Raw genomic sequence first — 14,302 nt, forward strand, 5'->3', positions numbered from 1 at the left:
CCAAATGAACAACATTACTTGAATTTGCATCTCAGTGGGCAAGCCCCAAGCATTCAGAACAGATATAGCTAAATACATTTTTACATTTAGGTTTTGTTTACATTACAAAATGGTATTTGCATTTTTAAATTTTAATTTTCAAACTTGCCACAGTTCTTGAGCTTGCCTGTAATTCAGTAGTTTTTAACTTCACCATTGAAGATCTTCCTATTAGGTCTCACATTTTTATTTTTATGGCTTCAGCACCCAATCGATCTTCAGAATGGGATTTTAGCCAACAGTTCCTGTCCTTGCTTCAACAGAGCGCCAACAGCACTCCTCCACACTCACTCCCCTATTGGTCTGAAGGGGAGCACAAGATGGTTTCAGGCAGACAGGGTTTTCTCTGCTACTAATGGTAGGAGATTATTTTAGAAACCCTATTTCCTTAGCATACAGTATTGGAATTCAACAACTCTGGATCAGTTTCAGGTTAGTGTACTCTCTCATAACAAAAAAAGAATATATATATACATACACATACATACATACCGAAAGAGAAAGAGAGATGCCTTCAAGTCACCCTTGACTTCTGGCAACTGCCTGGACAAGTCCTTGCAGTTTTCTTGGCAAGGTTTCAGAAGTGGTTTGCCATTGCCTGCTTCCTAGGGCTGAGAGAGAGTGACTAACCCAAGGCAACCCAGATGGCTTTGTGCCTAAGGCAGGACTAGAACTCACAGTCTCCCAGTTTCTAGTCTGGTACCTTAACCACTATATCAAACCACTCAATTTAGACAATATGATGTATTTTTAAATAGCTTTATTGAGACCTTGCTTAAAATAGTTCTCTTTTCCTACAGTGATTTGTGAAAATCATCTTACGTCATTAAATGCTTATTTCTCTGGTTAGACATTATAGCTGAGTTGAATAACCAATATCAGTTGCTATCAGTACTTCACAATTTTGCATCAGGCTGCAAGGGCACGGGCAGGATGATGTAACTCCTCCCCCACCTGGGTGAGAGTGGGGTGGGTGGCAGGTAGAGGGAGATATAGCAGGAGACAAGGGGCAGGCTGTTCTCAGCGAAGGCAACCTCAGTGTTTAGTATTGGTGTTACCTTCTAGCCACTCGTGCTCTGCCCCAAAGCCTGGTAACCAAGGGCTCCAGAGATCCTGCTGCTGATGGTTAATGCACAATCCGCCTGTAATAAAGCTCATTTATTAATCCACAGTTGAATTGTGGATGAGAAGGCTAACCTTGTTTGCATGACTAAAACCTGGGTGGGCCCAGAGGGAGGGATTCCTCTCTTGGATATATGCTCTGTGGGTTTCATGTGTTGCATCAGCGGCAAACCCAGGCTCAGGGTGAAGGTGTGGCAATTGTTATCTGAGAATCTATAGTGGCTTTTAGTGGTGCTGCTCCATAATTGTCAGGTATGAGATCTTGTTTGTGAAGTTGGGCTATAGGGATCAGAGGGGCCTGTTGCTTGTGTACCACCCTCCCTATGGCATAGCAATCTCTCTACCAGAGTTATTAGAGTCTGTGGCTGGGTTGGCAGTTGAGTTGCCCAGGTTTATGAACCTGGAGAGTAAAATCTGCCTCTTTGGGCATGAACCTGGATGTGGCTTGGAAGTTCATGACCACCATGGACCTGACCCAAGTTATTTCTAGCCTGACTTACATTGGAGGCCATAGACCTGTTTTTTATCTCAGAGCAGTGCCAACATGATCTGGAATTAGGGGATGTTACCATCAGTCCCTTGCTGTGGACAAATCACTCCCTGTTGATTCTGGAGTGTTCTGGTGTCTCACCTCCCCACAGGGAGGCAGAACCTATTTGAACAGCTCTCCCCAAGCACCTGATGGACCCTCCTGGGTTCCAGAGGGAGCGTGGGGCTGTTCCTGGGGCTCTGTTAGAGGGTTCGACCAAGGCTTTGGTCACCACTTGAAATGAGAGGGTCACTCACCTTGGATCAGATCACGCTAATGAGGACTCTCTATGCACATGGAGGGATCCCTGGTTTTCAGAGGAAGATCAGGTGATGAAAGGCAGAAGGGACACCTGGAATGCTACTGGAGGAAGAGTGAACCTGACTGAACACGGTAAGAGCCTTTCTTCAGGATTATCTCATGATGATAATGGCAGAGAACTATAGTTATTTCTTCACCCTTATTGTGTCTACAGAGAGCTGACTGGTGGCTCTGTTTAGGATAACTCAGTCCCACCTGGGTAAGGAGGGACTACAGGAATACCTGCAGGGCTGCTATGAGGATTATTCTAGTCATTGGTTGGATAAAGTTGCTTGGATTTGCACTCCAATTATGGGTTTTAAGGCCCCCCGGTTCTGGAGATTTTCCATTTTTAACTGAGTGGGGGTGCACTTCCCCAGTCAGAGTTGGTGCGCAATTTGGGGGGGGGGTCTTCCTGGACTCTCAGCTCCTGCTCAAAGAGCAAGTGGTAGCCATGGCTAGGGAGAGCCTTTACCATGGTATGCAAGTACATGTTTAAGAACTGGCTCTGCTGGTTCCATTCTGCCACCATGCCATGCCACTAGCAGCAAAACAGCTGATCAGCATGCTAGAAGTTGTGGCTCAGCTGTGCTTTCAACCAGCTCACAAAACTCCAGAAAAATTAACAATTGGCTCTCACAAGCCAGTACAAACTGGCTGCAGCGCTGGCCTTTGACAGGTTTGTCTTGTGCACCAATTCATTACTGGACCAGGAGGCCCTGCTCACAGGGACTCGTGACTTAATCATCTCCTCTTTGGATTACTGTAATGTGCTATACACGTATCCTTGAAGTGCACTTGGAAGCTCCAGTTGGCAGTTTTTGTGCTTCTCATTATGCTCATATAACACCACTGCTCTGTAGGCTGCCAGTCCCCAGTAGGTTTCCAGGTACAATTCAAGGTACAATTCAAGGGCTGTACGTGGGACTGCCTTTCTACCATTGCCTCTGCTTGCTCCATCAGATTTAGCAGGGAGGGCCTGCTGTGGATCCCTTCTATCAAACAATGCCATCTTGTTGGCTCCTGTAGTTGTGCCTTCACTGTGGCTGCACCTGCCCTGTGGAACAGCTTCCTTCCAGAAATTCAGATGCCCCCGACCCTGTTAGCCTTTCGTAAGGCACTGAAGACCTGGCTGCTCCCCCAGTCATTTGGGCCAGGAACTTAGATGAATTCTGTTGGAGATGTGGCTTTTTGTTCTGAGGGTTATTATTTTAACCAAGGTGTCATGTGTTATATATTGTTATGAAGGTTTTACTTTTTGTACAACACCCAGAGTCACTGCTGTAAAATGCATGGCTCTATAAATAATTTAAATCAATCAATCAAACAAACAAATAGAAATTGAGGCTACAATTCTATATGTGGCAGGCCTTGCCATACTTCAACAATAATTAAATGCTTCACAGTGTGTTGCAGCACAAACACAGTACCTGACTGCAACTCTTTAAAAAAAACCACTTTTCCTGGGATCACACAGCACCATCAATATGCTTCTAGAAAATATGTGGTTGCTTTAAGGAATTGCAAACTGATGCCAAATTCATGCCCCCTCCTGACTGGAGCACCCAACTGGAAGCTCTGAATTTGAAGCACTTACTTACTGAATTTGCATAGCACTCACTTACATAGAATAAATCAAACACAGCTGCACCTTCTTTTAAGTGTGAGGAGACATAAGTTTAACTCCTAGGTGAATAACATCACTGGGTGACCTTAAGCCAGTCATGGTAGGTTTAACCTACATCATAGGATTTCTGTGAAGGTCAAAGCAAGGCTAAAAAAATATGTATGATGTCTGATCAGGAAGAGAGGTGAAATATAAATTTGGTAAATGAACTAAAGTTGCCAGAAGAGAAATTTAGGTCATGCTATTACCGTAAGATGCATGCTTATTGAATAATTAAATGAATATTCTGCTTAAAAGGCCAAACTACTCATATATATTCTTTTATTCAGATGTAAAACAAGGTGAGGGATGCAGCACCATCCTCATTCCTCTGCCTCCAAGGCTTTTCTCATAGTCAAGCCTCAGAGCGTATGTAATTATAGGTTGTAATTATAGACAGGAATAGAAAGATTTCTTCCTCTATGTACCTTTGGAAGAGCAGGTACTTCCCTATCCACCAGTTTAAAAATGGCAAATCATTCAACATGCTCCTGTCCATTTTGGCCCTTAAAGGGTCCAGGTTTTTCTGAAAATGTGGCTTTTCAGTACTTCAGGGATGGTGGATTCATTTCAGAAGCTTCCCATTTTAAGCACACTTGCTTGAAAGCAAATTCTATGAACATCCATGGGGTTACTTCCACACTAGTTGCATGCACTCCAGACTGAGATGTAAATTAAGTGGTTTTAGTTCATTGCTAACACTATTTTAATAAACACCGGCCTGCTACTGCGAGTCAAACTAAACATCCATGATGCCTGATTTGGATGACCCAAAAGGCTAAATTCTGAAACTAGGGCCATTCCTTGCCTTTTCTCACAGATGTCAACCTGGAGACTAATTCTTCCCCCAGGCTTTGAGGGACAGGTGCAATTCCCGAGAGTGCTGCAGCATTTGAAAAAGGGCCGGACTGGATCCAAAACCTCACGCTGAATCTGAAAATATTTTAGCACACACATACCCGTTTGACCAGAAAGGAACCCAACGGCTGATACATACCTGGAGAAACTCCCGCTGCTGCTGTGCGTGCGTGTTTCTGATCTTTCCTCTGCCTGGGACGCCCTTCTCCGAAAGGCCAGAAAAGTATGGCTGAGCTGCCTCTCGTTGCCACGGCCACCTAAGCTTTCAAAAAAGGAGCCAGGGACCAATCAGGCCTCAGGGCTAGAACTGCACTCAGCCCCAGGTCATGTGACGCAGAGAGTGAAAAGCATGGCCAGAGCCACCCGGACCAAAGCGAGCGTCTGTGCTTGTACCACTTCAACCGTTTCCCCCTCCCAACAGAGCCCCTCATTACCGGACTCTGCTTTAAGCTGTGCCACAAGCGTGCGAAGGGGGGGATTACAGAGCCCGGGGAAGAGAAGAAAGAGAGAGGGCTGAGTCAATAACACCGAACTGGCTTTGTGCCGCTTCCAAAACTCTGATTTTAAAACTTTGGGTGGCTTTACTGCTGCCCCAACAGCTGCTTTCATGCGGAAAGTTACTGGCTAAGCTACTCTGACCAGAGATGAAAGGCCTGTCATTCAAGGCCCGGAGAGACAAATCCTAGAGGCCATCCGTGCTATAGGTCAAAGCCTGCTCCAGCTGTGTTTCAACTTTTGCATGAGCTCCCATTTCCAACGACAGCAGCACAATTTCACAGCACTGTCTAGGTTATTCATAGACTCTTACCCTTTCTGAAAACAAAAGATGTACGCTCCAGCAAAAAAGAGGGGAGGTGGGGAAGCAGATAGCTTTCAAATAATATAAATTAAAAAATTGCAGAATGGCAGGGTGCTGTAAGGAAGAGAAAAAAGGTTGTGGCTTGGCATCACGCCATCTCAAGAATAGGGCAGGATCTGTATTCAGCCTTCTGAACCAGAAAGGAATTGTTGGACAAGAAACTCAACAATAATGCCACAAACTTGCAAAAGGATGATTAGGGCAAGAAACTTCACTTATGAACACAAATAGGTGCTGTTTCATGCTCTTTTCTGCTGCTATGTCACCATGGTGTCACGTTTTTTGCTCCAGTGGTCACACATTCCTATCATAGGGTGTCATATTATGAATTTTCAACAAAGCACCCTTTTCAGAGGACTGTGATTAATGTTCCTCCATGTAGATAGTACTCCAAATAATAATTTCCCCCGATGCAAACTGGAGGAACAAAACACGGCTAAGCACAAGAAGTGAGTACTGAAAGGAGATTAGCGACCATTGATACGTAAATATCCATATTCTATATAAAAGCAATTCTTGTTGCACTTTTAGCTAAGGGAGGAGGAGCATAACATTTATTGAGATGCTGCTGTTTGAATTCTGCAGTAATATAGTATCTTAAAACAACAGCAAAAAAAGGGGGAAAAAAGCCCTCAAGAGAAAGTATGTGCTAGGTACACAAGAAATTGCATGGGAAAGGCCTCTAATTTCTCCTGACATGAACTAAGAAAAAGCACTGATTCATATTGAGCATGCCCACAGTAGCTCCTATTAACCATATTAACTAGATTAATTTGCTTAACCATATTTTGTTGATAAACTATGGATTACTAATCACAGAATCTGGATTCACACAGGACATTAAGCCAAAACAAAACAAAAAAGCATAGTAATGTATGCAAACAATGTCTGTACCTGTCTTCTTTGAACTAAACGCATAATTTCATAGTACATTTCCACTCTGATAGAGAGCTGTACCTGTCTTGCTTTTCAGAGCACATACATACAACACCTCTGAAATAAATTACATCATACATGACTTGGGAAAAGTAGATTTGACTTTTCTTCCTATTGCCATAATATTTAGGGTGGAATCCATCCATTGGAGCTAGATGCAAGGAGATTTATGTCAGGTAATTGGAAGAACTTTACAGAACGCATAATTGACAGAAATGGCTGCCACCAGTTTGGGTGATGACTTTCAATTTAGTTTTAAAAGGAGACTAAACAATGGCAGAGTGTTGATGACTGCATACTACGTCTTGAATTAAAGGCAGCATGACTAAATATCAGTTGCTAGGGAACCAAAATGAAAGAGGGCTATTGCCCTTAAATCTTGTTTGTAAATTTCTTGGATGCCACTGTTTGGCTTCTGTGTGAGAGAATGCAGGTCTAAAATCTAATAGGGCGCCCAACTCCCCACAAGATTCAGTAAGCACTGAGCATGTCACTAGCTTTGAAATGAAAAATTACCATTGAAACATGATGGGGGAGACAAGTAGAAGGTCCTCCTTAGAGAAACGGCTAAGTGAAACTTGGAATGGAAACACCGTAGACCTTCCTCTTGGGAGAATGTACTGCAATATCCTGCTGAAGGTATCCCTTGACTTTCAGCGTGCACATTATAAATGCAGTCCATGCGCAGCTGCTGATGGCTAATGGCAATATTGTCAGATACAAAGCCCTCTAATTGCTATTCATTTCTCCAGGTTTACAGAAATCTCTGCCAAAGTACATAATATAAATCTTTCACTTGTTACCTGCTTTGCAGTGATTATGTTTGGCTCATCATTTTTTGTTTCAATTCATGCTGTCTGACCAAGCAAATCAACCCTTAGATATATTTCAGAGGGGTAAGACTGCCAGTGTACTATCTCTTTCTGAAGGAAGATAAATTCACATAGACTGGTTTTCTCTAGTCTTGCCAGGAACACACACTTTCTCTCACACATGCAAATTTGTAAGCTCTTCTGCCCTATAATTAGTACATTTTCACTGGTTGTTCATGTACATGAACAAAATCCTCATGTTTGTAGTATTTTTAGTTTACCTTAGTTACACTGGGACCACAATTTTATTCAATTTGTATTGAAGCCATACAAATATGTATATATTCATTATATTACTGTGCATCTTGCAAGAGAAACTAATGTATTTGATTCCAGGACACCTCTCTCCATATTACAATGGTATTCAATATATTTTATTGCCATGATATCACAAAGAACAATAGTATGCAAAATAATTTGTATATTGGATGCCAAACTATATGTTACATGGAAGCTATTTTGATTGATTGATTGATTATGTGCCATCGAGTCATTTTCGACTCCACATGTGATTTTGGTTTAGCATATTCTGTGAAAGTAGCTAGTGTAGACCATGGCTTTCACTAAGCATGTCATGTGAACACAACCGCTTGTGGCTATATCATCAAATCACTACTTGAAACAAAATATGGCTAAGTGCAATATCTGCACAGAATCTTTGAGTAGGGAAAATGTCTAGAATGCTGAGTTCATTTACCCATTTCTCCTACCATTAATTTCTTTAAATTCACAACCTCTAAGTTTTTAAAATAAATACTGTATAAAGTCAACAGAGAAAAAACACATGAAGATACATGCAACCTGTACTCGGGCACAAGGTTCAATCCCTGTTATGGACAACTGATTAGCACTATCTGCTCAGAAATAGGCTTTTTCAGCAGGCTTTGTTTGGCTGGCTGACACCAGCTTATATCCATATAAGCCTCCTAGCCTTTAAGCCCAGCAAACAAGCAGTCCTCTAAACTTTTCCTGATAAATGCTTTTAATCTTGCTGTATTCCATCAAGTGCAAGAACATTTGTGGAGAATGGCTATGCTGGTAACTGTTTCAATTAATATTTGTGTTCTTCAACATCTTTCCATTTTGCTCCATATTTAGTATCAGGTACTTTCTTGAATGTACCAGATATTTTGATCAGCCATGAGATGCTTAAAGAAAAGTTCTTTATTCATTCCATTCTCTTTCCTTCTCAGTGATAAGATTTTTTTAGAAGTCTTAATTACTGTACATTGACATAGTTGCTGTTGCCTTGCATTTCTAAGCCATCACGTCACCATTTGCATTCATAAATAGTCAACTGCCACATAAAACAACCAAAAAGCTTTTATACATTCTTCTGACTTTGCAAAATTCCAGTGTCATATTCCACCCATCAGAAACTATGTCAGCTTAGTTTTTCCTTGATTTGCCTGTGTGGTCGAAGATGAAATAACAAGAGAATAAATTATCTCATATGAGTGAAGGTGTGGAAGAGTTGCATATGAATATAATGAAGCATTCAAAGTAAACATGAAAAGAGAGGTAAGAGAATCACACAATAAGCAAACATCAAGGGATAAGGGAGCATAGTTTTAGAAGTGACTCAAGCTATCACTTAAAAACAAAACATTATTTCTGTGTTAGTGTGAGGGCTGGAGAGCCAGGAATTGGGTGAGGTTACAGTAGCCCTCTAAAATGGGTAAAGCCTTAGTAGCGAGAGACAAGAACAGCTACTGTATCTCAACTCTTCAGATCCTTTGCTGGCCAAATCCCTTTGATTCTGATACTTTGCTCAAATTCCCAACTTTGTATGAGACAATATTCTGTCTCTCACTAGAATTACCTCAAAGAAAGATCCTGTTAAACCTAAATATATTACCAGAAGGCCTTCAGTCATCCCCATCACATTTATCTGGATATTGCTGCTTCTTACTCTCTAGGTATGCTATATATGCTGTGGCCCTAGTATTGTGTACCTACTAAGAGTTGACAACAACTTGATGAGACATAATCAACAGTACTTACTGTTCAGCATTCAGTGAATCCTGGATATGTGAAGAGGATGCCTTGAACAACATTAGCTAGACCATATTTTAGATGTCAACTCATGTAGGCGCCCTTTAGATTGATACAAATTGCACATTATCCAAGGGTGTATGGATAGCTGATTATCTGGTTACACCCAGGAAGCAAAGCTAGTCTGGTTTTTGGTTAGTGTCTTCAGGTCTTTGGTTTCTATAGGTTTCAAGTGGCTAAACAAGACTATTATTAAACATTCCATACTTCACCAGATTCTAGAGGTAGTTCTATCAAAGGAAAGGGAATAATTTTCTTTAAAGTATAACTCTTCTAAAATAGTCAAGAGAAATTTAGATGTTCTCCTAGCAATCAACTCTCATGACCACTCTGTAGGCTTTTAAATGTGACAAACAATCGTCTGTAAGCTATAACATTATAATAGGAGATGGTTAGGAGATAATCCTAAGAAGCCCTATTAGCTTTCACTTGAAGTGCATTGAGGGCAGAGTTAAATTTTATTATGATCAATATCCTCAGTTTCTAGACAGAAATATGGTAGAAATTGATCTGCTGTAAGTCTGTGCCATTTTTCAGTATTTCCCTTCCTCTTTGAACTAGTGATCCAGTCAGCAGAAGAGATGTCCCTGTAGTGGGTAGATCTGTCCTAAGTACACTGAGATTTATATTTCCCTCAAAACTATGCTCTATTCAGATAGTCAGTATTGTACTCAAATCTAATAGAATGGAGAAGCTATCTAGACTTCAAACAATAATAGAAAATTAGAAATGGTATTGGATCTGGTGGTAACCTACTAAATCCATCACTAATGTAATGATTGAAACAAGAATATAGTAATGAATCAAGAAAAGAGAAGAGGCATTGTTGCCATTACTCATCAGCAAAACACCATAATGCATGTGTGAGTAGGTGTGAGGCTGAGCAGCAAATAGAGAATGGCCATTATGATGCAAAGCAATAGGATGGAAGGAATGATTATTCAGTAATCCAGCCTTGGTTGTTTTGCTACTTGTTAATCACCTCTTCATGTGGTTAGAAAAAAAAATAAATTTCTAATGAACTGAATGTATATTAAATGATAAATGTAATCTAATTACATGTACATGTGTATATACAAATCTACATTACTTTTAATTAATGCAGTGGAAAGGTGCTGACAATTGAATTTTGGCTTTCAGCACCACAAGCTGGAGCTTTTACTGCTCATATGAAAGCTTACTTTATGGAGGCTTTGCTTTTGTCTCCCTGACTACAAAACAAACTAGAGACCGCCTGTGTTGTACTGCCTTGCTTTAGAGTACGGCTGATTTGCTTTGCTTCAGTTGTAGATCTGAAAGCATTTAGTTGGCTTGTAAAGCTCTTAGGTGGACTTAGGTGGACACCTGTTTAAAACACAGACACCAGTCTTGGGAAGAATGACATTTGCTATGACTCATTACTGAATGTAATATGCTGGATAAACAACCTCACCTAGACTTTATTTTTACAGCACAGTAGAACTCAAAGCATTGTACAAAGCATTGTCTCTCACATTCACCTTGCATCTGATGAAATGATCTCTAGTCCACTAACATGTATACCATAATAAACTCGCTTAGCGTGTTACCGCAAGACAATTTGTCACTTCACAATTTTGGATTACTGTTAGTATTTCTGTAGCTTAGTAAAGATCTAATTTAAGAGATTCAATATCCTATGTTATAGACTTGTGGATACTGTATGGAAAGAAAAAACCCTTAAATACCTAAGTTAAAGAGTAAATGTTACATGTACTCAACTGCAGTATTTGAGTGCCATATTGCCAAAAAACATACTTTTTAAAAGTTGCTGTTTCAAACAAGAAAATCCAACAGAAATCATACAGAAAAGACAAACACAGAAATGAAAAAGGATAAATGGACTAAATTGTCCCTCCTCAAACCTGGAAAAGTGCCCAGAGGTATGGATTTTAAAAAATCCAATAGATGTTTGTGTGAAATAATTTAACATCGTTCCATCAGTGTAACATTAGATTATCTCAGTATTCTATATGGTGGACTCTGGTATTGTTTCTTGCATACTGTATCTGTTCACCCACTGCAAATCCTAATCATTTCTTCTGAGAAAATAAAGATCAAGAATATCTGTTCACTATTATTTTGTTCATTATAGATCATACTCGCTATTTACTCCCTCTCAAACACACAGAGAAGTTTTTTGTCAATTTTCTGAACCTGCCCAAATTCATGACTCTGGGCTGCATACAATAAATAATGAAAACATCATAACCAACAAGACAAGAGAGCTGGCCTGAGACAGCAATAAAAAATAACTCTCAACCACCCACCACCACCACCACCCCGTGTTCCCAAAAGGAGCCTGTCATGCTCCCTAATCCAGGGCCTGAGGGAAGAGCCAAGCCTTCAAGACTTGCTTAAACAAGGTACTAGCAACAGTAAATGTGTTAGTTCTTAAGGTGCCACATGATCCTTTTAATACAGAAGTCTGCTATTCCCGTTTAATTCAGTATCTCAGATCTGTTTAGCTACTGAAATTGTGAGTTGAGTACCACTCCATTCTACCATCTATCTTCTGTGTGCTAACGCTTACATCCAAGTGAATCCCATTTTTCCTGTATTTTGGGGCTGCTTATCTTTCTAAATACAGCTCCTTTTCATTCACAGTGCAGGGTCTCTTTCCCTGAAACAGCTGTCATCATTATTTCAAGTAAGCAGAAAGGCAGATAAAGCAGCTATATATAGTTACAGATTGTCTCAGTTAAGATAAAATGTTGTTTTGAATTGCATCCATAGGAACACACTAGTGTGCTGTAAAGTACAAAGGCACTGTGGTCAAAAAGGTATTTTTAAAAATGCAGGCTATAGAACCTTAGGCTGGACAGACAAAAATGTCTGGATGGAAAAATAAAGAATATTAAGTATGAATTTCTTTCTCTCCTCTCCCCTCCAAATAAATACAATGAGATCTATTATTCACAGCACAAGCTTACACCTTTTCGCTTCCTGTACATTGTTGTCAAGGTCCTCTGTAGGAATGTAAATATTCTGCTTTAACCATTATAGAAACATAACATAGATTTGTCATTATAGAAGAATCACCAACAAGCATGCAGCAAACAAAACATTTAAAAATAAATAGTGCTACATCAGAATTTGGGCTGTGAAAGAAACCTGAAACCACAGCACTACTCAACCATATTAGATGTTTGTCTGAGCTGGCTTATTCTCTGTCAGTTCCTTCTCACTATAGGCTGCAGGTTTAAAATAACTATTTCTGTTTATCCTAGTAGATGTACCTTTCAGCTTTCTTCCATGTGATCTTAACATTTATGCAACAGGCATAACAAAGTAGGAAGCTGTCTGCCATTGAGTCATTCACTCGGCCCACAGTCTGTAATGAAAACATCCAAGAATGCAGACACTGGCTGCATCCTTACATAATGCTAAAAAAAAATAGTTTAACAAGGATCTGCTTGTGCAGTACAGAAGTAAGCAATTCAGAAGTGTCTGCTTCTGCTTTTGATTAACCACTGATTATGTGCCATCAAGTCAGTGTCAACTCATAGCAACCATATATATACTCCTTCTCCATGATCTGTCCCCAACCTGGCCCTTCAACTCCTCCAATGGTGCACTCATTACAGCTGTAATTGAGTCCATCCATCTTGCTGTTACTTGTCCTCTTCTTCTCTTTCATTCCATCTTTCCCAGATTAGACTTCTCAAGAGGGCTAGGTCTTTCCATGTGTCTAAAATTTGATAATCTGAGCTGGTAATTTGTGCCTCAAATGAGAACTCTGAGTTGATTTGTTTGATGGTCCATTTGTTGTTGGTTTTTTGGGGGGCGGGCTGGCCATGGTATTCTTAGGAGTCTTCTCCAACACCGAAGTTCAAAAGCATCAATATATCCTGCTTCTTCAAAATCCAACGTTAGCTTCCACAGACCATCAAAGGGAAAATAATTTCCTGCATGACTCTGATCTTTGTAGGCATGACATGTCATGGCATCTGACTATTTTTTTTCCCAAGGCTTTCATTGTTAATCTACCAAGTACTAATCTTCAGTGTATTTCTTGATTTATCATTCTTATATTGTTGACAGTTGATCCTAAAAGGCAGAAGCAATCCACCACTTCAGTATTTTCATTGTCAGTTCTGAGGCTGGTTGCTCTACCTGTTGTCATTAGTTTGGTTTAATATTTTCACTGTGATCCTTGACCTTCATTACTAGACCTTGCAGATCATTTGCATTTTCAGCTATCAGAATAGTGACATCAGCATATTGCAGGTTAATGATGTTTCTTCCTCCAATTTTAAGACCACACTTGTCTTCTAAGGTAGGTTCCCTCACTCTATATTCAGCAAATAGATTGAATAAATAAGGAAAAAATATACAGCCTTGTAACTCCTTACCAACCTGGAGCCAGTTCCATACACACTGTGGCTTCCTGTCCTTGTATAGATCTCACATGAGGACAATGAGATGTTCTGAAATTCCCATTTTCCTAAGGATGTTCCACAGTCTGGCAGGGTCATTACAATCAAAGGCTCTTCTATAATAAAGGAAGGATGTGTTTATTTCTGGTATTTTTTGGCTTTCTCAACTGTCTAGCATGCATCAGCAATAAAGTCTCTTGGGCTTTCCTAAAGCCATCTTCAACATCGGGCATCTCCCTTTCCATGTACAGCTCTAATCCACATGGATGATCCTAAGCATCACTTTGCTAGTATGTGAAATTAAGGACACTGCAATTGTTTGCATACTCTGTTAAATCTCCTTTCTTTGGTATTGGTATATAGATTGACCTCTTCCAATCTGTTGGTCATTGTGTCATTCTCCAGATTTGTTGGTATAGTTTAGTTAGAACCTTTACTAATTCTTCTTCTGTTGCTTTCCATATTTTTTTAGATACTACATCAATTCCTGTAGCGTACCAACTTGGTAATAACTGCCCTGCTGATGTAACTTCATCTTCCAGTACCAGAGGATTTTGTAGGTAGGGAGTATTTTCTCAGATATTTGGGTGTTGATATTTTTGCTATAGACTCCTTCCATCTTGTTTGGTCTTTTTTGAATCAGTTACTATCTGCCCTTTGGCATCCTTT

The 14,302-nt window shown here is 40.2% G+C and overlaps 2 protein-coding genes across 2 annotated transcripts in view; one reads left to right on the top strand and one right to left on the bottom strand.

The window, feature by feature from the left end:
* RASSF7 (Ras association domain family member 7) overlaps positions 1-4,814 on the bottom strand; it is a 99,365-nt gene extending 94,551 nt beyond the window's left edge. The window contains exon 1 of the mRNA XM_088146111.1: positions 4,654-4,814. The gene's annotated coding sequence lies outside the window, so the exon portion shown is untranslated. The remainder of the gene's footprint in view (positions 1-4,653) is intronic.
* LMNTD2 (lamin tail domain containing 2) overlaps positions 1-14,302 on the top strand; it is a 100,938-nt gene that overhangs the window by 30,877 nt on the left and 55,759 nt on the right. The window lies entirely within an intron of this gene.

This window comes from Python bivittatus, unplaced genomic scaffold (genome assembly GCF_059951505.1).
Source record: "Python bivittatus isolate LINGU-HERP-01145 unplaced genomic scaffold, Pbiv_v1 ctg000480_np1212, whole genome shotgun sequence".
Taxonomy (NCBI): Eukaryota; Metazoa; Chordata; class Lepidosauria; order Squamata; family Pythonidae; genus Python; species Python bivittatus.